Source organism: Triturus cristatus, chromosome 5_1 (genome assembly GCF_964204655.1).
Source record: "Triturus cristatus chromosome 5_1, aTriCri1.1, whole genome shotgun sequence".
NCBI classification, from domain to species: Eukaryota; Metazoa; Chordata; class Amphibia; order Caudata; family Salamandridae; genus Triturus; species Triturus cristatus.
Window position 1 is genome coordinate 856,638,646 of NC_140587.1, and position 26,915 is coordinate 856,665,560.

The following is a 26,915-nucleotide window of genomic DNA, read 5'->3' on the forward strand; positions in this document are numbered from 1 at the left end:
CATGGAGCGGCATCATCGGAGATAAGAAGGTGGCGTGGTGAATCGAGGCAGTGTGGAGTGCGGTGCCCACCGGTCGCGGTGTGAGCAGCGGCTCAGTGGCAGCATCAGCAGGCATCGTCAGTGAGACCAGGGTCACGGTGCGGCGTTTTGGCGGTGCCCTCTGCGGTGCATTCAGGACACGGAGTCTGCAGCGGTGTAGATGGCATTGGGTTGCTTTTTCTTCTGTTGCAATACAAACCACACAGTTCCCAGTGCTGAAGGCAGAAGAACTTGCAGTCTTTGCTGTTCCTGAGACTTCTTGAACAGAGGGCAAGCTCCACCTCAAGCCCTTGGAGAAACTCACAAGAATAGATTGCAGAAAGTCCAGTCCTTTCAATGCCCAATACAGAAGCAGCCACTGCAGGCAAACACAGCACAGCACTCAGCAAAGTGGTAGTTCCTCCTCACAGCTTCTCCAGCTCTTCTTCTTGGCAGTCTTCTTGGTCCAAAAGAGTTCTTAAGTTCAGCGGTTTGGGCCTCACTTTTTATAGTCGAAAACCCTTTGTCCTCTCAGGCAGATAGTGTCTGTGCCCAGACAGAACCAGTTCTGCCCTCTCTGGTGTGGCTTCCTGGCAGGAGGTGGAGACGGCATTGTCAGAGGCAGACCAGGCCCATTCAGGTGAAAGGAAATCTCCTCCCCCTACTCTAAATGCAGCCAAGGTCTATTCAGCCCTTTCCTGACCCACCTAGACTGTCTGGAGCCACTGCACCTCCCTAGCCGCTGTCATCCAAAACCCAGACAGTCAATCCACAACCCCAGCAGAGGCCTATTGGATGGCTGAGCAATAAAATACCTACTTTTTAAAAGTGTCATTTTCAAACATAGAATGTAAAAATCACCTTCACTAAAAAATCTATCTAGATTCTGAGATCAGGCATACTAAACTTTATTTTTCTACCTAGTTCCTAGGGCCAGTTATGTTTATAAGATGTTATAAACAAACTCCCCCTTCTGTCCTATTGGAAAAGGTAGCCTTGCAATAGTGAAAAATGAAATTGACAGTAATTCACTTTCAGGACATGCCACACACACCAGGGCATGTCCTACCTTTCACATTCACTGGACCCTGCCCACAGGGGTACCTTAGGGGTGACTGACATGTAAGAAAAGGGAAGGTTAGGGCCTAGCAAGTGGGTACACTTGACAAGTCGACATGGCAGTCCCAGACTGCACACAGGCTCTACAAAGGCAGGCCTGAGTTACATTTACAGGCTGTTTGCGTGGGTGGGACAATCCAGTGCTGCAGCCCACTAACAGCATTTGATTTACAGTCCCAGGCACACTCAGTGCACTTTACTAGGGACAGAAAAGTAAACCAAATATGCCAATCATGAAAACACCAATCCATAACACAGTTTACCATAGGAGCACTTGCACTTTAACACTGATCAGCAGTGAGAAAGTGTGCAGAGACACTAAGGCAGCAAAAATAGAGTCAAAACCGGGAGGTCAGAAAGCAAAAACTCAGGGGAAACACACCAAGAGATGCCAAGTCTAACATAACCATTTGCAAATTCTGCGAGATTCAGAATTGAAAGAGCTATCTTCCTCACCCGAGGGAGATTCTTTTGACTCTAGAATTGTGAATTAGCAGGAAATCAGTTGAATCTCATACCAACCCTCTAGGTAAGTTCAGCAAATATTGAATGACCAGTTCCCGGTTATAGACAGATTCGTCTGCCTCTATTTGCACTGTGGCATCAATGCCACAGCTGATCTGTTATGAACACTTTCAGCTGAAAAGGTTCCACTACAATAGCATACCAGTCATCAGCAAACGCAGTATTCCGTCACAGTTCACGTTGTTTCTGGAAGTCCCAATCGTCAGTCTCAGTATCGCGAGATTGGTAAAGGGTGACACCCCTAATTCAAACTGTAGGAAATTATACTCCATCGATTCCAGGTTCACAACCCTTGACATCGTCAAGTTTGTCAGGCCACTCTGACACATTGGTTGCTCTTGATAGGATGAGATGATGTAGTAAATAAAAGTATACTAATACAGAAGAATTAAGTAATTCAAACATTCTCATACAGGAAGCAATTTTCTTCTTATGTAAAATATCTCTGTGTTATCGTTTATTTACAATGTTAATCTACGCCTAAGAACATGTCACTAAAATGTCAAATTTCACATCAGCTTATTGACTCTTAGGTGTTATCAGAAATCTACTTCTAACATTCTGCATGGTTTTACGATGCAATATCTAAATCAGGACTTCATTTGTGTGTTTCTTGAAACGTGAAAACCTAAAACACACTTTGTCATTATCATGTAAAATAGTGTCTCACTCCATTTTCTAAGTAAAATTGTTGTAATGATGATTGATAACATCTCTGCTCCATCAGTAGATTTGATTAAAAAGAGACGATTTGCATATATTACAAAGAGGTACACTCATATATATAGGTGCTCGTGCATTGAATAGTGAACTGTAGGAAGAGTGACAAAATATGTGCTCTTTGTATTAAAATAAGGTTATTTCTGTGCACTGAAAGAAATGCTACATAGTTAGAGATTAATAGAGGTACCTTACAACAAAGTACTTCTCAATGAATTCAAAGGTCCTCTGGTAGAACCCAAATGTATGCACTTGATTGTTTGTCTTTTTTACCATACTTTAAGATATTTCCTAAATTAGGGTTTTAGTTGATGCGTGAGGACTGAAAAAGTGGACATGTTTCATTGTGCTACCAACTTTTAATGTGTTATTGTGTATGCCTGACCACAGTGCAGGGGTGTAGCTATGATTAATACAGTAGGAGCACTGGGTTCCTGTGATGAGTACCAAGCTGCACCTGAAATATGGTTCGCATTTGCTATTATTTTGAGAGATATCAGGCTTTTCCCGTTGCTTGATCTGAGTCTCAGCACATTCGCTACACCACTGCACAGCGCCCCTTATTTTCCCTTTGAGAAACATTTGTTATATTTACAGTTCACAAAACTGGAAAAGTTTTAAAAACATTGAAACGTTGTGTTCTTGGATTTACATAATGTAAATGATCATGCATATTGCTCTGAACCTCTTTGGCTGGGGAAGTTAGGATAGTTCACAAAGTGCAAACAATTCCAGATGGCAGAAATCTTTGTCTGTTTTGGTTCTGCAAAAGGTCACTAGCTCTTGACATCGCTGCAGCAAATTTTTTCTGCTATTGAAAACACATATTAACAATGTGCACACGTTTACATTTAAAGTAAAACATGCTAAAACTTAAGTATTGTAGTACTGCACATAAATCAAGTGCTGAACTAAGTTTGCATAAGTTAGTTTAACTGCTGATGCTATGTTAACAGGAAGATAATGCATTACCACAGAAAGGCCTGTTTTTCACAATGAGTAGTTGTTTGTGCAAGATGATTTTTCTTCTCTTTGCTGAAGATGTTGCAACTTCAGAACCCTTCTGTTACCTGGTGAATAGACATTTGCTTTGTATTATACAACTGATAGTGACGTTCTCATTGACAGATGACAATGGCAGGAAATATCATTCATTGGAAGAAGTTTGGACCACAAGACATTGCAACCTTTCATAGGTGTCTGAACGTCTATTATGCTCTGGTGAGAGCATGGGATGTGAACCTGGTCCCAGGAGTCAGCTGATATTCTATTGGTGGATGAAGAAGTTGTAATAAAAAAATATTGTAACATATAATAAGTGTGTTTATAATATTGCGTATTCCTAGAGTAGACAAGCAGATCTTACAAATTCCTTCCCTGACTCTCTGACCGGAGACTCCCCTTTTGAGTTGTGCTGCTTTTCTACATTTGAGACTGTTTTCTTAGGTTATTCCTTAAATTGTCTGCTGTGATTCTGAGCTAAAAATACTATCCGGCTATAATACAAAGACTTTATGCTTATGCATTGATCTTTCTCTCATCAGAACTCTTTATGTGTTTCTGAACTGACACCTTTTTTATCTTAATCCAAATTCTATTTAGAATAGTGAGTTTCCCTTATGGAACAAGCACGTTGCATTGTTAATGTTCTGACTGTAATCTTGACAAACATTCTATTTTATTTTATATACAATTACAGATTGATGGATTATATTAACTTATAATGCTGATATCTAAAACTTAATGTCTAATAACTAAATTGATAATATTTTTAAAGGATTTGAAAATAAAACTCTTTAACTCACACAAACTCTGTTTACTGACTCAAAATAAATTTGATGCATTGTTTATATTGATGATTGCTCCTCATTTCTCTTTGTCGACCATCAAAGATCCTTATGACCAGTGGCTATATAATGATTACACCTGAACATTGAGATACAGGAAACCCTGCTTCATCGACATTGTGTAAAATACACAGATGTTACTGACTCACAGATAAACTGATGTTTGTCAGCCAGATCAGATGAGAAAACTCATTCTCATGAATTGAAACCGATAGCAATGTTGTAGTTCACATGATTTGTGACATATAATAAAGAGGAACTCTACGTAAAATCTCTTGTGATTTGGGAATCCATTGTTGAAAAGGGGTATGGTGCCCAGGATAGGGAAAGGCTATGACTTGTGCCCAAGAGCTATGCAATTCAACAGTAAACTTCCTGAATTTGAAAATACCAATCAGTGTCGAAAAAATGCTTTGTACACATAGCGAAAAAGTACCCCCTAACTCCTTAGTGCAAAAGCAGATAAGATGTTATCACTTGGCTCAGGGACCTTCAAGAAATGAGAAATATATCAGTGCAAGGAGACCCTGAAGTCAGTGTCTTGAAGTTTAGCTGTTTGAAGTGCCAAGAGATGTTAGTGCTAGTTGCTTCGGCATATAAACTGAGTGCTAGAGTAAAAAACAGTAACAGAGGTAGCTCTTTAAAGCTGAGTACTTTAAGCCTTGTTATGTGGCGGCACAGAATACATCTTGCTGAATAGATTTATGAAGTAAGTTGCACCAAACCTGTGGGCATAAAATGATATACTGCAGGAAGGTCATCAGCTTAGTTTCTGCATTTTCTGACCTAGAATTGCCTTTTAATGACCATTGTTGGTGAGAGCTGAGTTCTAAAAAAACGTATAATAATGATCATATCCATATCATAACTATAATTCCCCAGTGTTTGAGGTGCCTAGTTCACCTGTGACCTAGCATAACTTTCCACCTTGGTACTGCTTAACAGAACTTTGGAGCCCTTATAGGTGCATTCTGAGTCCAGTTGTAATACAGATTTGTACATAAAAAGGAATTTCAGCCCAAACTGAGAAAACAAATTGTGCTGAAAATGTGAATATTAAGTTATTTTCCTCATTCACCTCACACCGTGAAATATGAACATGGAAAACTGCCCAATAACATGAAAACTCTTTTAAAATAAGTGTACAAAACACCAATTTTGCATTCTATGACTCAATATGAGAGTAGAAAGTTGTGAAGAGCAGTGATATAAAACTGAATATTTGTCACCCATGGAGTATTGGTAATTCCTGGTGCAGCGCTTCCAAATTATTTTGCCGTAGAATTAGCCCGTCAACATGTGTTTCTGTTCTTCTCAATTTACATGATCTGAAAATAGGAATACCTATTTTCATCCACTTTTTTACATTTAATTTCTCTTAGCATTTTAAAAATATTTAGTCAATCAATTTTAATTATTTTATAATCCTGATTTGGACCATAAAAGCTTTATTCTCTATATCGACAGTCCAACCTATTTATTCGTGTAGCTGTTAAACCTTTTATCCATCCCCCGATATTGTCTCTAAGAGCAAGGGTAGATCTCAGACCAACCTACTAAAAGGTGAATCAGTGATACTTCTAGGTTAATTTAAAAACATCTCTGTGAGGGTAAAGCTTGTTCTGAGGAACTAGCCTTACTTCTTACCTCACAACTTGTGCAATTATTTCTGTTCTTTGTAATTTAGGAGCTACCCAGCCCCTGAAGGCGATGAAATACAAGCAGCCACCAACTTGAAATGCCATGGATGTGGCAGTCTTAATTATTTTATGATTTAATCTTCACATTTTATACGACTTTCTTTTAATGTTTCAGTACCTGTAACTAGAACAGGAGCATTGCTACACAGGAGGAGTTGCTTACCTCCAAGTATAGTTTTAACCTTAGATTGTGCTCGAATGCTATTCAATCCTTCCTTCCATGGCAAGCTATTTATTCAAACAGGCATCATGTCTGCACAAGAAACAACCTATTGTTAGAAACTAGGAGTCATCTGACTTCCTACCTGACAACTTGTCAAATCTTTATATTATTTTTGATTTAGGGGAAACGCGTCGCAGCGAGGGTGCTGGACACTGCAGGACTCAGTATCCCAGAGGACCGAGGGGCTGACTCACCTGGCTCCAGTATCGAACTCCGCCCATACCATCTTTAAGAGAACCTAGCGCATCCCGCTTCACGGGAAACGCGTCGCAGCGAGGGTGCTGGACACTGCAGGACTCAGTATCCCAGAGGACCGAGGGGCTGACTCACCTGGCTCCAGTATCGAACTCCGCCCATACCTTCTTAAAGAGAACCTAGCGCTTCCCGCTTCGTGGGAAACGCGTCGCAGCGAGGGTGCTGGACACTGCAGGACTCAGTATCCCAGAGGACCGAGGGGCTGACTCACCTGGCTCCAGTATCGAACTCCGCCCATACCATCTTTAAGAGAACCTAGCGCATCCCGCTTCACGGGAAACGCGTCGCAGCGAGGGTGCTGGACACTGCAGGACTCAGTATCCCAGAGGACCGAGGGGCTGACTCACCTGGCTCCAGTATCGAACTCCGCCCATACCTTCTTAAAGAGAACCTAGCGCTTCCCGCTTTGCGGGAAACGCGTCGCAGCGAGGGTGCTGGACACTGCAGGACTCAGTATCCCAGAGGACCGAGGGGCTGACTCACCTGGCTCCAGTATCGAACTCCGCCCATACCATCTTTAAGAGAACCTAGCGCTTCCCGCTTCGCGGGAAACGCATCGCAGCGAGGGTGCTGGACACTGCAGGACTCAGTATCCCAGAGGACCGAGGGGCTGACTCACCTGGCTCCAGTATCGAACTCCGCCCATACCATCTTTAAGAGAACCTAGCGCTTCCCGCTTCGCGAGAAACGCGTCGCAGCGAGGGTGCTGGACACCGCAGGACTCAGTATCCCAAGGGACCGAGGAGCTGACTCACCTGGCTCCAGTATCGAACTCCACCCATACCATCTTTAAGAGAACCTAGCGCTTCCCGCTTCGCTGGAAACGCGTCGCAGCGAGGGTGCTGGACACTGCAGGACTCAGTATCCCAGAGGACCGAGGGACTGACTCACCTGGCTCCAGTATCGGACTCCGCCCATACCATCTTTAAGAGAACCTAGCGCTTCCTGCTTCGCGGGAAACGTGTCGCAGCGAGGGTGCTGGACACTGCAGGACTCAGTATCCCAGAGGACCGAGGGGCTGACTCACCTGGCTCCAGAATCGAACTCCGCCCATACCATCTTTAAGAGAACCTAGCGCTTCCCGCTTCGCGGGAAACGCGTCGCAGCGAGGGTGCTGGACACTGCAGGATTCAGTATCCCAGAGGACCGAGGGGCTGACTCACCTGGCTCCAGTATCGAACTCCGCCCATACCATCTTTAAGAGAACCTAGCGCTTCCCGCTTTGCGAGAAACGTGTCGCAGCGAGGGTGCTGGACACTGCAGGACTCAGTATCCCAGAGGACCGAGGGGCTGACTCACCTGGCTCCAGGATCGAACTCCGCCCATACCATCTTTAAGAGAACCTAGCGCTTCCCGCTTTGCAGGAAACGCATCGCAGCGAGGGTGCTGGACACTGCAGGACTCAGTATCCCAGAGGACCGAGGGGCTGACTCACCTGGCTCCAGTATCGAACTCCGCCCATACCATCTTTAAGAGAACCTAGCGCTTCCCGCTTCGCGGGAAACGCGTCGCAGCGAGGGTGCTGGAAACTGCAGGACTCAGTATCCCAGAGGACTGAGGGGCTGACTCACCTGGCTCCAGTATCGAACTCCGCCCATACCATCTTTAAGAGAACCTAGCGCTTCCCGCTTCGCGGGAAACGCGTCGCAGCGAGGGTGCTGGACACTGCAGGACTCAGTATCCCAGAGGACCGAGGGGCTGACTCACCTGGCTCCAGTATCGAACTCCGCCCATACCATCTTTAAGAGAACCTAGCGCTTCCCGCATCGTGGGAAACGCGTCGCAGCGAGGGTGCTGGACACTGCAGGACTAAGTATCCCAGAGGACCGAGGGGCTGACTCACCTGGCTCCAGTATCGAACTCCGCCCATAACACTATATATTACGTTGCTCGCGCCGTTACCGCGGGACGCAAGCGGGCGCGCCGGACGAAGCCCGGACAAAGGGCGGGCCGTCTGTTGGGGGATGTAGGAGGCTGGACTGGGCCACCCCCTTTCAATCCGCCTGTTGTCAGTACTGTGAGTTGTATTTGTGCCACTGTTTCTGGTGTTTCGTTTCTTGTGGCTTTTATAGAGTCCTCATTTGTTGCTATGGCTAAACGCAAGTTCATAGAGAGTCAAGGAGCTGGGAGTGAAGTTAGCACTGCATTAAAACAGCGCAAGAGAAAGAGAGCTAGGAGGGCAGCTAAAGTCCCCGACCCAGAGGGGGCACTGGATCGCATTAATCTGTTGGTGGGGGAGTGTGAAGCTATACCGGGGTCTGATGAGGGAACAGCTGGAGTTCCATCCGATGTCCCTGTAGATGCTCCGGTGTATATTAATTCCAGTCCATCCCCTACTATCCCGGCCATGTTTCGCATTAAATCAAAGAAAGTCGATAGGGCCCAGAGTTGCGCTGAGGTGTTTGTCGCTCCCGGCGGAGGGACTGACCCGCCATCCGGTGTCCCTATTCACTCTGTGGATGCAGTCCCTGGTGTTCAGTGTTCTTATTGATTTGCACCATTGTTGAACGAGTTGAGAGAGAATAGTGTAGAACATACTGACTCCCCTCCATCTTCATTATTAAATCCCTCATGTAATACTGCCAGAATATATGAAGATCCCCTTCAAACTCTCGTTCAGTTAGTCTACTCACTGCAGGAGGAAGTTAGTGCTTTGAAAGTTGTGATTAGCACCCTGACTGTTGCTGTTGGAAAATGCACATTAGATCAACATCCTCCTCCTTGTATCCCCAAGAAAGTATTTACGCCAGCCGGGGATGCTAGGTTACACTCCTAGGGTAACCCTTTGGGGTTGTTAAAATCAGGTACCCAAGCAAGCAAGGAGGTAACATATAGTGATGTAGTAAGGGGGGGAGTGTACGTCGTTCTGGGGGTATTCCCGTAGCTGCTCCACAGTCCAACTTGAACTGCAAGAGGAATGAAGATGTGAGAGGGGTCCCTATTACTAACATTCAGAGACCCCTTGCAGGAAGGGACCTGTGTGAAGAGCAGCTTACAATTATTGATAATAGTTGCTCAAATAAAAAGAAATTTATGACTAATGTCCCGAAATTGTGTAATAGTCGGGGCTATGAGAATGCTAATTCGCTGAAAAATAAGGCGATCCATTGGCTGAGACACGTCAGAGGTTGTCGCTCTGTTATCAGAGACGACATTATTAGAGCTACTAGATTGTCTTCTCCATTGTGCCCAACTGATTGCATTGAACTAAGCTTAATTACTACTGAACTTGTGGAGAATCTTTTTACCCTGGAGCTTAGGACATGTCCCCCTAATGGCTCTCCTATCCAGCTAAGGAAATCTATATTGTATGGCTCAGGGTGGGTAAAGTGTGACCAACAGAGTAATAACAGAGAGGATGGGTCTGCACTGGATAGTGTTGACTGACTGAATGCCTTGGGGGACATAGATTCTTGTTGTTTTACTCCAAGGGAAATTCACGATGGGAGCCTATGGCATAGGGCCAATAGTTCTTGTATTGGTTCTTGTACTATTTTTACCCCATATATGGGTCCAGGTTCTAATAACTGTCTTAACAATTGTTCTTACATTATTGTTCCAGAGCAGACCCTGGACCTTACTCTCCCGACGAATACTGCTAGCCTTGCTCCTCAAACTCCTATTCCTATTAATAAGTTCTTATCTGTGGGGGGTGGCTCATTATTATCCTGGAATATAGCTGGATTGAATGCCAAGTTGTCCATTGAAGAATGGGTTGTATTCATTAATAATATGGATATATGCTTATTCCAGGAGACCTGGTTGTTGGAACCAAGATTTTGTGTAGGTTATTTAAACTACTATATTCCGGCTACAAAAGGGGCCCATGGCCGTCCATCTGGGGGACTAACTATATGGCTTCGGCAAGACCTAAATTTAAACAGTAAATCTATTTCCAATGGGTGTAGAGATATACAATTGCTCAGATTAGAACTAGCTACTGTGGGCACAATAGACATCTACAATGTTTATGCTAGGGGTTCGGGTGGGATAAGATCACCAGTTTTTAATGAGCTAATGAGGCTGCTTGATCTTTACTCAATAGGTACCCAGGTGGTAGTAGTAGGTGATTTCAATGTTACCTTTGATCCCCTGGTTCTTCTTGAGGGGGACGAATACGAGAACGAAGAGGCTTTTTGGGGTATTCCCACATTGGAATTGCCTCCTGTAAAAAGGTGGACGGAATTAATAATCCAGATTAACTCGCTTTGTATGGAGAAGAGTTTGAGGGCTCTGAATGGTAGGATGCCTAGTGATCGTAACGGTGCACATACATTTACTAATGGGCAAAATAGGAGCCGTATTGATTATATTCTTGCAGCTGTGAGTTTGTGGCACACTCTTGCTGATATAAAGGTTTTTGAACTGCCCGAAAGCGATCATAATCCCCTTTGTTTATCCCATAAGTGGTTGAAAAAGGATTGCGTTCTTCGGGCGGCTGGAGAGTTGCCCGCCTCGAATGTCGTGCTATCTAATGATGTGCGACGTCTGAGGTGGTCTTGTATACTTGAGAATTCCCTTACCCTTCAGAGTATTTCAAGAGAGGTTAACAGCTCTATCCCAAGAAATGGAACAGATTTTTTCCTCAAATGGGGATTTAGGGGACATAACAACTATCCACACAAGTCTTTTTGTTTCCTTGAGATCTCATTTTATAAAGAAAAGGATATCTGGCCCAAAAGTGGCTTCGAGCCGAGTTAGCTGGTACAATGAGGACTGTAGACAGTCAAGGCTATTGCTGGGGAAAGCTTTAAAGGAAGGTGATGTAGGCGCTGTGCGCGTTAGTAGAAATAACTATAAAAGTAGCATTGCTAGGGCTAAACAACAATGGGATTAACTTAAGTGGCTGGACCTTCTAGAAGCAAGTACTAAGAATAATAGTAAATTGTTCTGGGGTATCGTGAAGTGGGGCTATGGTGGCCAGCCAGAGAGGCCACAAAATAATGTTGCCCCGGAGAGGTGGGTAGAGTATTTTCAACCTCAGTATGCTTCCCACCTGGATATAGCAACTAGTGTAGATACTGCTGCTGTGATCACTCTGGTACCTGATTTTAGTAGTGCGGAAGTGACCCTGGCCCTTACCGGTGTAGCTCCAGGAAAGGACCCTGGCCCAGATGGGGTTCCTGCAGACCTCCTTTTGAATGATAAAGTTAAGTGGGGGAGATGCATCCAACTGGTTGTTAATGCCCTGGTGCATGGTGCACCCATTCCCAGTGCGTGGAAATTGGCGGAGATAATTCCGGTCTTCAAAAAGGGGGACCGATCGCACCCGGAAAATTACAGGCCTATTAGCCTGATTGATGCTACCCAGAAGATTGTAGGTAGGTTGATCTTAAATCGTGTTCATCTATGGGCAGCCTCAAACAATATTCTGTCTCCTTTTCAGGCGGGCTTTCGTCAGCACATAAGTACGGTTGACCAGGTATTTCGTTTTGTCCTCCTATATTGGAAGACTGTGATCCTGGGAAAGGGGAGCCTTTATGCGGTCTTCGTGGACCTAAGGGCAGCCTTCGATCTAGTTCCTCGTCTTAAATTATGGAAGGTGCTGAAAGATTTGGGACTTCATCCAGGGCTGTTGTCCCTAATACAGAGGCTCCATTAGGATAATACCGCCAGAATTAGGTGGGGAGGCCAGAGCGAGATAACGGAATCCTTCCCGGTAGAACGGGGGGTTCGCCAAGGCTGTGCAATGGCCCCTACTCTATTTTCTTTATATATTAATGGTATAGCTGATCGTCTTTTAGCAGTGAATATTGATGCCCCTTTCCTTGCGGGTGTTAAAATCCCGATCCTAATGTTCGCGGATGTCACGCTTATAATTGCCAAGTCTCCAAGCGGTCTACAGCGGGCATGAGATATTTTTGAGAATTTCTGTGTGGAACGTGGACTTGAAGTAAATGTAAAGAAATCCAAGTTCATGGCTTTTAATCCCCACAGACATTTTAAAAATTCGTTTTTATTGTTTAACCAATCCTTAGAACAAGTACAGGCTTTTACTTACTTAGGGGTCAATATCCAAAATAATCTTAAGTGGACACTGCAGAAGGAATTGGGAGCTTTAAAACATAGACAGCTCTCTGGAGTAATAAGTGGCGAATTTAAGAAATCATTAACGAAACAAATTAAGCCTGTGCTCCAGGTCTACAGTGCCAAAGCAGTTAGCGCATCATTATATGGAGCTGAATTGTGGGGCTTCGAGAACTTGTCCTCCTTAACCATCTCAGAGAACAGGTTCTTTCGAGGCATTACATCACTTCCCCAGAGTACGCCTTTTGTTCCCCTTAGGCATGATCTGGGGAAGAGCTCTATTACAGATGTAGCTAGATTACGACCAATTTTATACTGGCGCAGACTGTGGACAACCCCGGCATTAGCCCAGTATGCATCGGGTTTCATGGATGTTTTGTCCATGGTTGGATCTCGTAATATTGGGTGGTTTAAGAAACTTAGAAAAACCCTTGAGGCGTTGGGTATGAGTGATTTATGGGTAAAGCCCTCGGAAGTTCCTTTCCCGACTAAAATCCTATTGAAAGAAAAATACTGGGAGTTGATTAACACAAAGATAATGACTGATCGTAACACCCCTTATTTAACTGATGACTTTCTGAATATAAAATCTGTCCCAAGGTTGGAGTTCTTTTGGGACCTTGTTACTAAAGTATTAGACAGAAAGTTGTATTTTCAGTTGCGGGTGGGATATCTGCCCTTGAATTCATTCACTGCCCGGTGGTCTAGTAATGCCAAGAGCCAAGCTAATTTGTGCCCATTTTGTAAATCTCAAGATGAAACAATAAATCATATGCTTTTTGTATGTCTCGCTTTTCTATCTCACAGGCGGGTGTGGCTGAGACCAATTTGCAAGCAATTGGGCACTAGGCAAAGTGGTGAGGCAAGGAGGAGACTATGTACTAGCACAACACCGGTTATTGTTGTAGCTGTGGCAAAATATTTAGGATGGGCGTGGATTATAAGAAATCGCAGCATTTGAGAATGATATGCTAGCTGCCCCTGGATGTGTATTTGTATTTACCCTGAGTATGGCTGTAACATGTATCTTTTAACCCATGTATAAATTTTAAGGATTGCTTTTTTAACTCTAATTTTAAATAAGTTATTATTTTTTTTTTGTGATTATGAATTGTATTCATGTTGTATTGTTGTCATAGATTCTGTACTTGTTTTTTTTATCGCTTTTATGACAAATGTCGAATAAAGCTGTTTTTGGATTGGATTGGATTTAGGAGGTGCCTGGCTCCGGGAAGTGCTGATATACAAGTGGCTGCCATCTTGAAATGTCATTGATGCAATGATTTTAATTATTTTATGATTTCACTTCCACACTTTTTTATATTTCTTTCAATTTCTCAGTACTTGTAACTAGGAGGTTAGCCTTCTAGCACAGGAAGATTTATTGAGCTCACTCAAGGTATAGTTATGTTGCCTACAGTTTTTAATTTTAGACCGTGCTTCAAGCTCTGCTTAAGCCACCACCTTTTCTTGCCCGATGAGCTATTTATTCAAACAGGCAGCACATCTGAGAAATGGGTGCACCAGGGGCATGCCAAATGCCATCCCTTCTACTTCTATCCGAGCATGGGCTACACCCAGTACCAAGGACTCTGGCTTTTCTCCAACTAAACCCAAACATGTTATGTAGAACAGTGATGCTCTTAAAACACTCTTTTATATCTTGGTAAGGTATGTTCCCCATTTAACCTAATTATGAAGTCTACATCCAAACTTTGGTTCTTTCATCACCATTTTACCATGCCTACGCCCTTTGCCCACATAGATGCAATAATCAGTCTTAAGAATTGTAAACACACAATTAGTATAGTGAAGAATACCACCACACACTTGGCAAAGGTTTTTGAATTTAATTTAAAACCAAAAACCTCAGGGCCAGACTTGGCCTTTGGCAACCCTCATAGGCTATAAAATTGTCGGATAAGTTTGCTTAGATGTAATAGGAGGTGGTATAGCTAAAATTCATTGCACCTCCATTTCATATTCTATTTAGTACACAAAAAACTGTACTTCAGCGGAGACCCTACTTTACTTATTACATTTGAATCCAACTACTTCCTCCTCTGGTGCCTTAATATACCACTCACCTTGAACTCAAGCAAATTTCTACCAAGAAATTATTCAATTCCTATCCTTTACATACTAAGGACAACTAAGTTCACTATACTAGGGAATGTCACTTGGAAAATAGTAATCTTTCTGACACAATGCATTTGCAGGATGCTCCAGCAGCTCAGGAGTTCCAACAATTTGTGAATTCTCCAACACATAGAAGGGGGCATATTTTAGACCCAGTAATTGCCATTCACACCTGTCTTTAGGCAGCTACTTGCATGCCATTACCTTGGTCAGACCATTGGGTGGTTCCTTCTTAACTTTCTTAATCGCTCCTTTGTCTAATCAACATACTTCTTGTCCCTAGGCTGGGGCACTCAAACTAATCTTTCAACTGTAACGCAATTACCCAAACCCATGTCCAAAGAGATCTGTACTAATGCATTACATTCTTGGTTCATAACAGCATTGGATTCTAATACCACTCTTCCTTCAGTCACACCACACTCATGCAAGCACCTAGAACACATCTTACTTAATAGCTCATCCCGAACCTCTGCCTCCTTACGTTTGAAAGATCTTCCCTGGCTTCCAGTCCAGAAACACATCTTATTGAAAACTCTGTACGTCACCTATAATGCCCTCAATAATCCTGGACCTCTTCATCTAAGAAAGAGCTTTGTAATTTACCATACTCCCTATCTTCTCAGGTCTTCTGCCTCTAAAACATATTTTCAGCGAAATATTGCTTGATTTTCAGGGCACATTGAGCAAGGGACCCTTGTCTAATCATATTCATGGTGTCGTGGGGGAAAGTCTGTAGGCAAAGGAAGAGAAATTGGTGTCGAAGTGGCAAAGAAACTTGATTATTTTGTTTTTTAATGAAATAAGCAAATGGACATTCAGTTAAAGATGGCTGTGGAGTAGTTTGCAATTTGTTCCCATCTTGGAGTGAAAACAGGAAGACGTAAAAATCATCTGCATGGAGTTTGCAGAAGAAGGAAAAGAAAAAAATAATGCTGCAGAATGGAGGCCATGTAGAGGAAGAGAAGGTCCCAGAGGTGAGGGTTGTGGGGCAGCTACTGGCAGCAGTATAAAGCAGGAGTGAAAGGCAAACCAAGAGAATGAGAACTATAGGGTGTAAACTAACAGTGTGTAAAGTCAGTGATATCAAGATAGTTTAAAAAAGAACGAGGGGAGGAGAGAGAATAGAAAGGAGGTGGTACTGATAGGCTGTTGTTACAAAACTGGTCACGCACGAGAGAGAGGTTTCAATGGCTGAAGTGCTCAGAAACTTGATTGAGAGAAATTTAGTTGATTGCTACAGGCAAGGGAGGGGGGGAGTTAGTTGAGGTACAGGTTAGGTAAGACGTGGGAGAACTGAATATCAGTCACTCCACGGGGAATATTATCAAGAACGGCGTTAAAATTATTGCCACTTTACAGGCAGGAAACTGTCGCGAAAGTGGCGATAATGGGCTTGATAATATGCCCTTGGGAATTCCAATAGAGGCAATAGATTGGATTAGGTCTATCTGGAGTTCCATCTTCTGGGATTGCCATGGGAGTGCCCTTGCGTTTGTATCTTGCTTTATGTGTAAGGAGGCCAGTGAAACTGAAGAGGGGCTTGGGGGCCCAGTGGAGGGGGATGCATGTCTCTCTCCCTGGATTGAGGTGATGGAACTGTTGTCGAGCTCTCTTCAAAGGGCCAGTGTTTGTGCCATTGAAGCTTCGATCTGTGCTTCCAGTGTGGGTAGAAAGCAGGTGCATAGATTGCCTAGCTCCTGGTCTGGTATACTTTCCCTCCTTGTATGCACCTGGGCAGTTACTATTACCGCACGTGAGCTTTGGGTGTTTGGCAAGACGTCGGTGACCCAAGGCCCTCCCGAGCAGGGAGGATGGTTGTCTCCCTTTATTTCTGGGCTTTCAATTGCACCTACTTGAATCAGTGTCACAGGAGAAGGGTGGAGGAATGGAGAGATCTCCGTGTTGCCATAAACCTCCTGTTGTGGTTTTGGGCAGGAACGAGACTTATGAAGTGTCAGCCCAGCTGACGGCGAGTCTCTGTTTGTGGTGTTTGTAGTGTTTAAAGACTTATCAAGCACCAGTAAGTCCAGAGGGACCGGTGGAGCCAATGAGAGCAGTGTTTGCATCTCCTGGGGTGGAACCTTGCTGAAGTATTCGCTAAATAGCTAAATAGCCCTTGCGTAGGTGGTTGAGCCTCTTTATCTCTTGGTGTGGTGGTAAAGTGGGAACTCAGCGCAGACCGCTGAGGAGAGTTGGCTAATAACATTGAAGAGGGGGATGGCTGGGAGGGTGCTTCCCTTTTGACAAGGTAATACTTTTCTTTTGGGCATAGTCCCAGAGCTTTGCATGGGTCCTTCCTCATGTAGGTTGACTTGGGTTGAGCTAGTGTGGCTGCCATGTCGTAGCTAAAACAATGGTAGTGCCACCTTATTGTCTCAGTCTTGTCCTGTGGAGGATAGGCAGGACAAATGAAAAGGGCTTGAGCACGCTACTTGGAGTCGATTGCTGCACCAGACACTAGACAGGTGTGTTGTTAGCTGTTGTCCCCTGGCGCTGTGTGAGAGGATATTCTCGGTTGTTTGGGATAGTTACAGTTGAAGAGGTACTGTGGAGTTATGGCGGTGGTGTGGTGGCCCTGTATATCAGCTATCAGTTGAAGGCAGGTGCGTGGGAGCTCTCAGGGGGCTTACAGACCATGCCTGAACCTGGTTTAACCGTCTTTGCTTTTTCCCGGCTCTACCCTCTGGACACAACCCCTAACAACCTGTAGCTGCTTAACACCCAGCTATGGATCCATTTTAGCCTATTTTAGATAATATTGGAAGAGTTTTGGGGGTTGAAGTTTCTGCCGGGGTCAATAGCAGTGGTTTACCACGCTTATACTGGTCTCTGTTTCTCTCTGCCTAGGTGCCCAACAGGCAGTAATGCATGAACAAAGGCTTTTTTTCTACTGCCTCAGCTCCTTAGCTGGACCTTTTGGATGCCCAGGAACAAACTAGGCATGGTGGCTCTAGTGTGGCTGGTGGCTGCTGCAGGGAGTAGACAGTGTTGCTGCAGTTCCCCCATGCTGCAATCAATCTCTGAAGGCAGCCGTCACCCTTTCAGTCTCAGTCCCCCTGAATGTGGGGTAATAAGGGTGAGGGGCCTCCCGTGCCTCCTCCCACAGCCGTCTCCTCGCAGCTTACAAACCACTCCTCCTCTGGAAGTGCTACTGCGCATCAACCAAAGTCTGGGACCACTCTGGTCTCTCTGGAAAGGATTACCAAATATCCAAATTCCTTTGCTTTTACTCTATCCAACTTCAGTACGGGGAGCATAAATTAAGCAACAATCGGGAAGTTAATTTAGAAGAAAGGTCAGAAGTGTTTTTGTTGCTTCACAAGGTTGTGGCCACAGCAGTTTTTAAACATGATGGTAAATATTAATTTATAGCCTTTGCCTCTTAGCAATTTATCAATGCAGCACATGGAAGTTGTGTGTCCTAATCCTATCATGACTCCGATGCGGATTTAAAGGGCTAGCTATATTTTCTTAGCAGTTACTTGAACTCGCCCAAAAAAACATGTGACCACTATGCTGAACCCCTCAATCATGAGCCATTTTGTGCAACTGTTTACAACAGTCTCTGTCAGATCTCTAGAAGTATGTCAAATACTAGAGGGGCTTATTGTGAGTATAACAACAAGGGGTGAGCAGTGAAGAGAAATTCCGTTTTCTAAGAGCGAACAATAGCTTAAAATGTACAGACTGTGGGCCATATTCTCAAGGAAGTGGTGGAGAGAGGCGTTAGCCTTCTTGGCTTAATGCTTCTCTCCGCCACTTCGGAACCGCGAGGCTGCACCCTAATCTCAAGGATATGGTGCAGCCTTGCGTTTCCCCGGCGATGGCGCTAAGTTTCACAACTTAGTGCCAACGCAGGCACCCTTGTACCAGAGTGCAAGGGTGTCTGCAAGCAGGGAGGTTTGTTTATGTACAGGAAGGTGTCCCTTCCTGCACATAAACAAACCTTAAATGACAGTTTGTAAAATACATGTGTGCTGCTTCATGCAGCACACATGTAAGTTACAAAACGGCATTTTAAATAAAGGTTTGTTTATGTACAGGAAGGGACACCTTCCTGTACATAAACAAACCATGGCATTTTGCTATTTCCATGTGTGCTGCACAAGGCAGCACACATGGAAAAAGCAAAAACGAGGAGAAATAAAGCATTTCTCCTTGTTTCGCCACCTTAAGACCAAATTTTTCCTGGTCTTAAGTTTGGCACTTTCTCCTATTTATGTCGCCCTTGTGAATAGGATGTAGTGTCAAACTCAATGGGTGTTGTGGTGAAACGCCCACAGCAAAACACCCACTGCACCCCCCTTTCACACTAAAAACAGCAGGAAGGGGGGCCTATTCACTAGGCAGTGTTGAGACGCTTAACATGGCTTAACGCTGCCTTGTGAATAGGGCTAAGCCCCGACCGCCACAACAACGTCACTGAAAGTGACATTGTGGTGGCGAGGGGGGCTTGAGAATATGCCCCTGTATTTCAGATAAACAATATTCAGCGCTGACTTTCTTTAACACATACGAAAAAACTATCCCTCACCGAATAGTTACTCTTCTCTCTTTGAATGTCTCTGTATCGTTTCAGCATAAGGATTTGCGCTGCTTTGCAAGTAAAATGACGGCAATTAAATCTTCCTGCCACTGCAAGGAAAGCAAAGAAAATCACAGCGTTCCAGCTAGGCATTCAGAATGAATAAAATAAATTAAATTAAAAGAACGTGTTCAATTGACAGGAATAGAATGGTTTGATCTTTCCTTTTAGGTAACTCTACCTGAAGAAGATGGAATACAGGCAGGCATACTGAAGAGGATCACCGGAGAGCCTAGTCTCAACTTTTCGGGGAAACTGCCATATTACAGTCAGCGGAGTATTTATCAATGGTGTAGCAGGTACAGTAGCACCGGTGCCAGGGCCCTAAAGGCCTTAGTGGATCCTGGTCAATTCTGTATTTTTCTACTTGGGCATCTGTCATGGGGGTCATGATCATTGCTTTACCTTGGGCACATGGCACACTTGCTACCCCACTGGGTAAGCCAGGCAGTCTTTAGACAGACTTGTATACGCTCACACAGGCAAATAAGGACCACAGCATAAATGCAATTGATCACTATAGAAAGGTACCTTTAATTAGTGCTGCTCAGTGCTAAATTTCTGAAAGAATGGGTGCAGGTGCCCAAAGCTCTTCTCAAAGGACTGCAGCCGGTGCTATTGCAAGTCAGCATGCGGCATACCAAGGCTGGTAGTAGGAAATCCATCTTCTGCCTTTTTGCTTGATTACCAGGCACACTTCCTCTTTATCTGACTTCTGCAGGTTCTTGTTTTACCCCTTTGTGGTGTTTTATTTTCCATCTTTCTCTTCTTTCTTCTTTCCCCTTCGTCTGTTTATCCCTCTCTTGCGCTCAGGAAATTCCCAATTAGAAAAAGAAGTGCTGGTCCCCAATAATTAGTGCTGGTGTGGCCCACTGGCAACCTCCAGTTCAAATTAGGCACTGGACCGCTTCTGTAAGGTAACTTGGAGCTTGAACAGGCTATTGTGTAATTAGGCACCTTTTTATCTTCCTCAACTGCTGTGCGGCTGTCAACATGTTAAACACAAGGAGATGATGGACGGAGCGCTAAAACATATCAGACACTCACCCCCAGTCACGGATCTGGGTTGCATCCATCATCGTACTTTAACTCACTTCGCCACTTCAGTTCAGTCCACATGGGAACAGTCCAGCCTGAACTTCCTAGCCAGGTTGTGTCCGGACTGGAAACAAGCATCCTGGGACCAGTTTATGGGTTACACCCCTCATCAGCCAGGCTAGCTTGAATCCAGAGGCAAAGTGAACAAGGAACCCACGTCGGGGCATACCCTGCCAACTTAGGGCGAACAAAGCAGCTGTCAACAGTTCCCATGGTATTTGTGACCACTTTGGCTAATTCTGGCTTCGCTACATAAAACTGGTGGGCTGATCCCTAAAAGTTGCTAAATGGAACTACATTTCTTAGACTTCAAAGATTAATTGGTTAAAAAGCAATATCTAGCTGAGGTGAGGATGTCAAGGATGGCGCAAGGCAATTTTGCAGCTAACAATCAGTTAAGACTATTACTTGCATGACTAGTATACAGGGTTTTTGTAGGTGTTTGCCAAATTGTGAAGGTCTGAAACACTGAGGTTTGTATTTATGACTCTGTCACACAATGCAGCGCATCATCCAAAGTTTCTGTGATGTGTGACAGGAGGGAGTGGAGAAAACTGCCATATATACAGAGATATGGCACTCACCTCTCCCTAGCGGCGGTGCACAATCAGGCTGCTGAGCGTCACTCACACACCTTTGCACCATAGTGCACGGGTATCTGCGTGAGTCTAGCATAGCTTTTGTACTAAAAGTGTGGTCTTCCAGTACAAAATACTATGCCTAGACACACTATAATTCTTTGACTACTTTGTATGTGTGCTGTCAAGTCAGAACAGAAAGGCGAAATAAAAGTATTTCTCCTTTGAATGCCTGCTTCAAAGTGGCATTATTTTTTGGGTGCAAAACCCTGTCTACTAATTTTCACAGATAGGATTTTGTGAAAAAATGCATGTGTGGTAGCATGTGAAAGCTGATGTACCACCCTCCTTGCGCTGCTTTGTGTTACCTTTAGGCAACTTTTCAGTGCAAAATGAGTTTTGCTCTGGTAAATAAATCCAACAAAATATGTTTTGCGCTGGTTTGCGGCACTTTTGTGACACAAACCTAGAGCAAAAAAGTTTGTAAATCTGTCCCCTAATCTGCACCACTATTTGCAATAATTGTCACCACTAACATCAGAGGACTAATGGCATCTACCACAGAAATCTGTGTTTGACATATGCTTGTGGATTGTATTCCTGGAAGGACTACTCATCCTTTCAAGGTGGATAAAATGAGTACCACTAAACTGGGTAACAATAAACATCTATTATTTGATGCAAAATTCTACAAAGAATTGAATGTATGCATTACAAATACTCCATCTTATGTTATTTGAATGATATTTAACCGTTTCACTTGAAAGAATATCTGATGCATATTTTTACTTTTTTTCAGGGTTCAGCTTAACCTGAACCCCCACTTACCCTGTAAAGCAATCATGCTAGGTGAGAAACAAGGGGGTAACACTATTGCCTTCTCAGCACAGAGCCAGATTGATTGATATTGGAACTCACACATGGACAGCAAACCCAGCTACTCTGTCCAGCAGTCAAGGAAGTGTCTCTGACTTGGATCCAGACATTGCCTCAGAGTTTTGGTAATGCGAATAATGAGCTGTACCTATTTAGAAGTAAATACACTTAACTACTATGCCAGGTAGCAAGAGGTAAAACAGTTACTAACAGAGCGGTATCAAAAAACATGATCAGTGAAAGAAGAAAGGTTGCTGCTTGTGTCTTTGATTACTGAGTTTCTCTGGGATCTGTGTGGCATGGTCGTTATGTCACTCTGAAAAGTTATTATTTATTTAATCTCTATTAGACATGCATGTCATCAGTGATGTCACTGACCATGTCATGAATGATGTAATATGTGACATCATCAGCAGTGGATTGCGGGCGCATGAGATGTAGTTAGTACAACTAACTATATTGGAGGAATTTTAATGGTTTTGTTTGAGTGAAATGTCCAGCTAACCATAACACCCCTAAAACCTATTGTTTTTTCAGTGAATTTCAAAGGTTTTTTAAATGCTAATTCCTAACTATATCAGGCCTGAAACCTATGGTTTTTTCAGTGAATTTCAAAGGTTTTGTAAATGACAATTTTTAATGTATTAATTGTTATACTGATTTTTTTATACTGATTTACTACATTTTTTAAACTGTTTATTTTTAGATATTTTATTTTTTTAATTACATTAAACATTACAATACAAAATAAACTTTCTCAGAATGAATTACTCTAGTTTAAATGCTTTGCAAATAGGCAATAGACTTTTAAGTACAGTAGTTACAGTTGTTGCAATGAGCAACACAATTTCAAACACAAAGCAACATTGAGCTCAATGTGAATTTCTAGTCAAATGCAATTAATTACTTTATGGATTACATTTCTAACCACAGGACTGGATCCTAGATTCAGTCAATGGACATCTCCTGTAAACAGTTGAGTAAAAGTGTTTTGGTTACAGTACTGATTTTTAATGATTATTATTGTATTTTAAAAGTTGACACCGAAAAAATTTCACATAGAATCACCAATGTTATCCTATAGCAGAAAATTCACTTAGCAGGTAAGTAGTGTTACCGTTACTTTCTCTTACTCAGTGGTGGATCCTGGATCCAGCACTGGCAAATCTCCTGTAAACAGTTGAAAGAATGCGTTTAAGTCATACAGACGATTTTTTAGGAATATTTTTAGTTTGTGAAAATAGACACAGAAACTTTTCTGCTCAAAACCACACAATGGATTCCTATGAAAGGAAATACAAGTTACTGGTAAGCACGCTTAAAATTACTTTTCAGGGTCAGTGCTGGGCTAAAAGATGCAGCCCTGGGTTCTCTCCTGATAACAGGTAAGTAAATCGAAATTCGTAGTTCGGCTGATTTTAGAGGAATATTTGTAATTTTCCAAAATGTACACTTAGAAACTTTTCTGCTGAAAACCACACACTGGATTCCCATGGAAGGAAATACAAGTTACTGGTAAGTACGCTTAAAATTACTTTTCAGGGTCAGTGCTGGGCTAAAAGATGCAGCCCTCGGTTCTCTCCTGATAACAGGTGAGTAAATCGGAATTCGTAGTTCAGCTGATTTTAGAGGAATATTTGTGCGTTTCAAAAATAGACAGAAACTTTTCTGGTGAAAACCACACAATGGATTCCTATGGAAGGAAATACAAGTTACTGGTAAGTACGCTTAGAATTACTTTTCAGGGTCAGTGCTGGTCTAAAAGATGCAGCACTGGGCTCTCTCCTGATAACAGGTGAGTAAATCGAAATTCGCAGTTCGGCTGATTTTAGAAAAATATTTGCACGTTTCAAAAATGGACACTTAGAAACTTTTCTGGTGAAAACCACACACTGGATTCCTATGGAAGGAAATGCAAGTTACTGGTAAGTACGCTTAGAATTACTTTTCAGGGTCAGTGCTGGGCTAAAAGAGGCAGCACTGGGTTTTCTCCTGATAACAGGTGAGTACATCAGAATTCGTAGTTCGGCTGATTTTAGAGGAATATTTGTACATTGCAAAAATGTACACTTAGGAACTTTTCTGGTGAAAACCACACAATGGATTCCTATGGAAGGAAATACAAGTTACTGGTAAGTACGCCTAGAATTACTTGTCAGGGTCAGTGCTGGGCTAAAGGGTGCAGCACTGGGTTCTCTCCTGATAACAGGTGAGTAAATCGGAATTCGTAGTTCAGCTGATTTTAAAGGAATATTTGTACGTTTCAAAAATGGACACTTAGAAACTTTTCTGGTGAAAACCACAAAATGGATTCCTATGGAAGGAAATACAAGCTACTGGTAAGTACGCTTAGAATTACTTTTCAGGGTCAGTGCCGGGCTAAAAGATGCAGCACTGGGTTCTCTCCTGATAACAGGTGAGTAAATCGGAATTCGTAGTTCTGCTGATTTTAGAGGAATATTTGTACAATGGTGAAGGAAGGGGGCGGGGCCTGAGGTGACGTGTGCAAACATGCCCTGTGGCGCGTTTTAAGTTGGGGAATTAATTCCTCTTCAATCCTGCGGTCCCCTGGGGGCCAACTAGCCCACCAAGTACTGCCAGTATGCGCCAGGGAGCTGCATTGCAGAGAGGTGTTCAGAGGACACGCCCCTTTTTACAACACTGCAACGCAGCTCCGTGGCGCTTACTGGAGGTACCTGGTGGGCTAGTTGGCCCATAGGGGACCTCTGGATTGAAGAGGAATTAATTCCCCAACTTAAAATGTGCCACAGGGCGTGTTTGAACACATATCACCTCAGGCCCCGCCCCCTACCTTCACCACTGTGCAAACACGCCCCGTGGCGTGTTTTAAGTTGGGGGATTAAGTCCCCTTGAATCCTGATTTCCCCTGGCGGCCAACTAGCCCACCAGGTACCTCCAGTATGCACCAGGGAGCTGTGTTGCAGAGAGGTGTTCAGAGGCCACGCCCCTTTTTACAACACTCTGCAATGCAGCTCCGTGGCGCTTACTGGAGGTACCTGGTGGGCTAGTTGGCCCATAGGGGACCTCTGGATTGAAGAGGAATTAATTCCCCAACTTAAAATGTGCCACAGGGCGTGTTTGAACACATATCACCTCAGGCCCCGCCCCCTACCTTCACCACTGTGCAAACGCACCCCGTGGCGTGTTTTAAGTTGGGGGATTAAGTCCCCTTGAATCCTGAGGTCCCCTGGCAGCCAACTAGGCCACCAGGTACCTCCAGTAAGCGCCACGGAGCTGCATTGCAGAGAGGTGTAAAAAGGGGCATGGCCTCATTACACCTCTCTGCAACGCAGCCCCCGGGCGCATACTGGAGGATCCTGGTGGGCTAGTTGGCCCCCAGGGACCCCCAGTATTCAAGGGGAATTAGTTCCCCCTCGGCAAACGCGCCAGGGGGCGCGTTTGCAGAGTGGTGTAAGGAGGGGGCGTGGCCTCCGGCCCGAACCCGTCTTTTTTTTTCTTCTTTTTTTCAGAAGGGGGCTGTGTAGCCCCCCTTCTTTTTCTATTTTTTTGGCCCTGGTGACCCCATCCCCCAGGGCCAGCCCCCAATTTTTATTTATGAAACAAAAATCGGGAAGGGGGCCACGTGGCCCCCTCCCGAGTCCATAATTTGCCCCGGAGACCCCATCCCCGGGGCATGGCCCTTTTTAAAAAAAATGGATTTTTTTATCGAGGGGGCTGCGTAGCCCCCCTCCTCTGGCCACTTTAAAGCCCCGGGGACCCCATCCCCCGGGGCCGACCATTGTTTTTTAAATTTTTTATATTTTAATGGTGGAGGGGGGCTGCGTGGCCCCCCTCCCAGGCAACTTATGACACCGGGGACCCCATCCCCAGGGGCCTGGCCTCCGTTGGGGGCCGTGGGGGGTCCCCAATCCCCCCACGGTCCCAGCCGGCTCCCCGCGTCCTGCGGGAGCCGGCATTACTTTTCCACATGAAGAGCAGCTAACATGCTGCTCCCCATGTGGAAAAGCAATCAGCTTTGCTTCATTGAAGCAAGAGCAGGTTTCCCTGCTCTCGCTTCAATGAAGCAAAGCAGTTTGCGGCTCCCGCCCTGTCATTGTAAACTACAGTGTACTGGGCTGGGCACCCCGGGACACTGCAGGTGCCGCCCCTGGGGGGTGGCGGTCCCCATGGCCTATACAAGGCTCCCCTCCCACATTTACAAGTTGCCCGGGGGTTGGCGGTACTTTGAGAGCCCCCCCACCACAAAATATTTCTAGCCCCAAGGGGTGGCGGTCCCCAGGGCTGGTGAGGCTGAGAGCCCCCCCACCCATGTTCAATAAGCCCAGGGGTGGTGTTCCCCGGGGATGCGGGGGGCCGTAAGCCTCCCCGCATATACAATGTTCGAGCCCTGGGAGATGGCAGTCCCCGGGGCAGTGTGGGGGAATTGATAACCCCTACACTTTTTTTTTATTCTGCCCCCGGGATTTGGCCCCCCGGGGGCAAATTGGCATATTCAGCGCGGTAGTCCGAGCTGAATTTTTTTTTTCTATCGGGAGGATCCGCGCATCCAGTGCGCATCCTCCCGTTTAAAAAAATAAGCATTATTTTTTTGGGGCCTTGGGGGTCCTTGTGGGACCCCCTGAGCAGGGCTAGGGGGTCAGGGTGTTTCTACCCTGCCCCCTTGTCGCGTTTTGCGCCTTTTTGGGGTTTTTTTCTTGTGCCTACGTTCTACCGAGGCACAAGATGGCTGCCAACACTTTCTGATTGAGAGTGTTGGCAGACCATTAGCATACAGCTTGTGCTCGGGAGGGTGCGCAGATCCTCTGAGGCCATAGATATATATGTACTTTTAACTCTAATTTTCTCAGGAACTACTGAACGGATTTACACCATTTAAGCAAAATGCACGAGTCTGAACTGAGGACTACCTCTTTGCCAAATTTGGTGAAATTCCGTTCAGCAGTTCGGGCTGTAGCTGCGGCTAAACGTACTATGGGAAAATGCATGGGGAAAATGCATTTTGGGACCCCCCTTTTTTCTAGGCCCCCGCTTGACCAATCACCATGACACTTTAAGGATAGGAGCGGACTGGAGCTGGCCAAATGTTTGGAAAAATTTCGCGAAGATTCGTCAATCGGCACCAACGTTATTCCAAATAGAATGTATTGGATTTCCTATGGAAAAAAGGTCCTAACTATATCTACCTACTGGCGACCGCCAGTAGGTTATATATATATATAT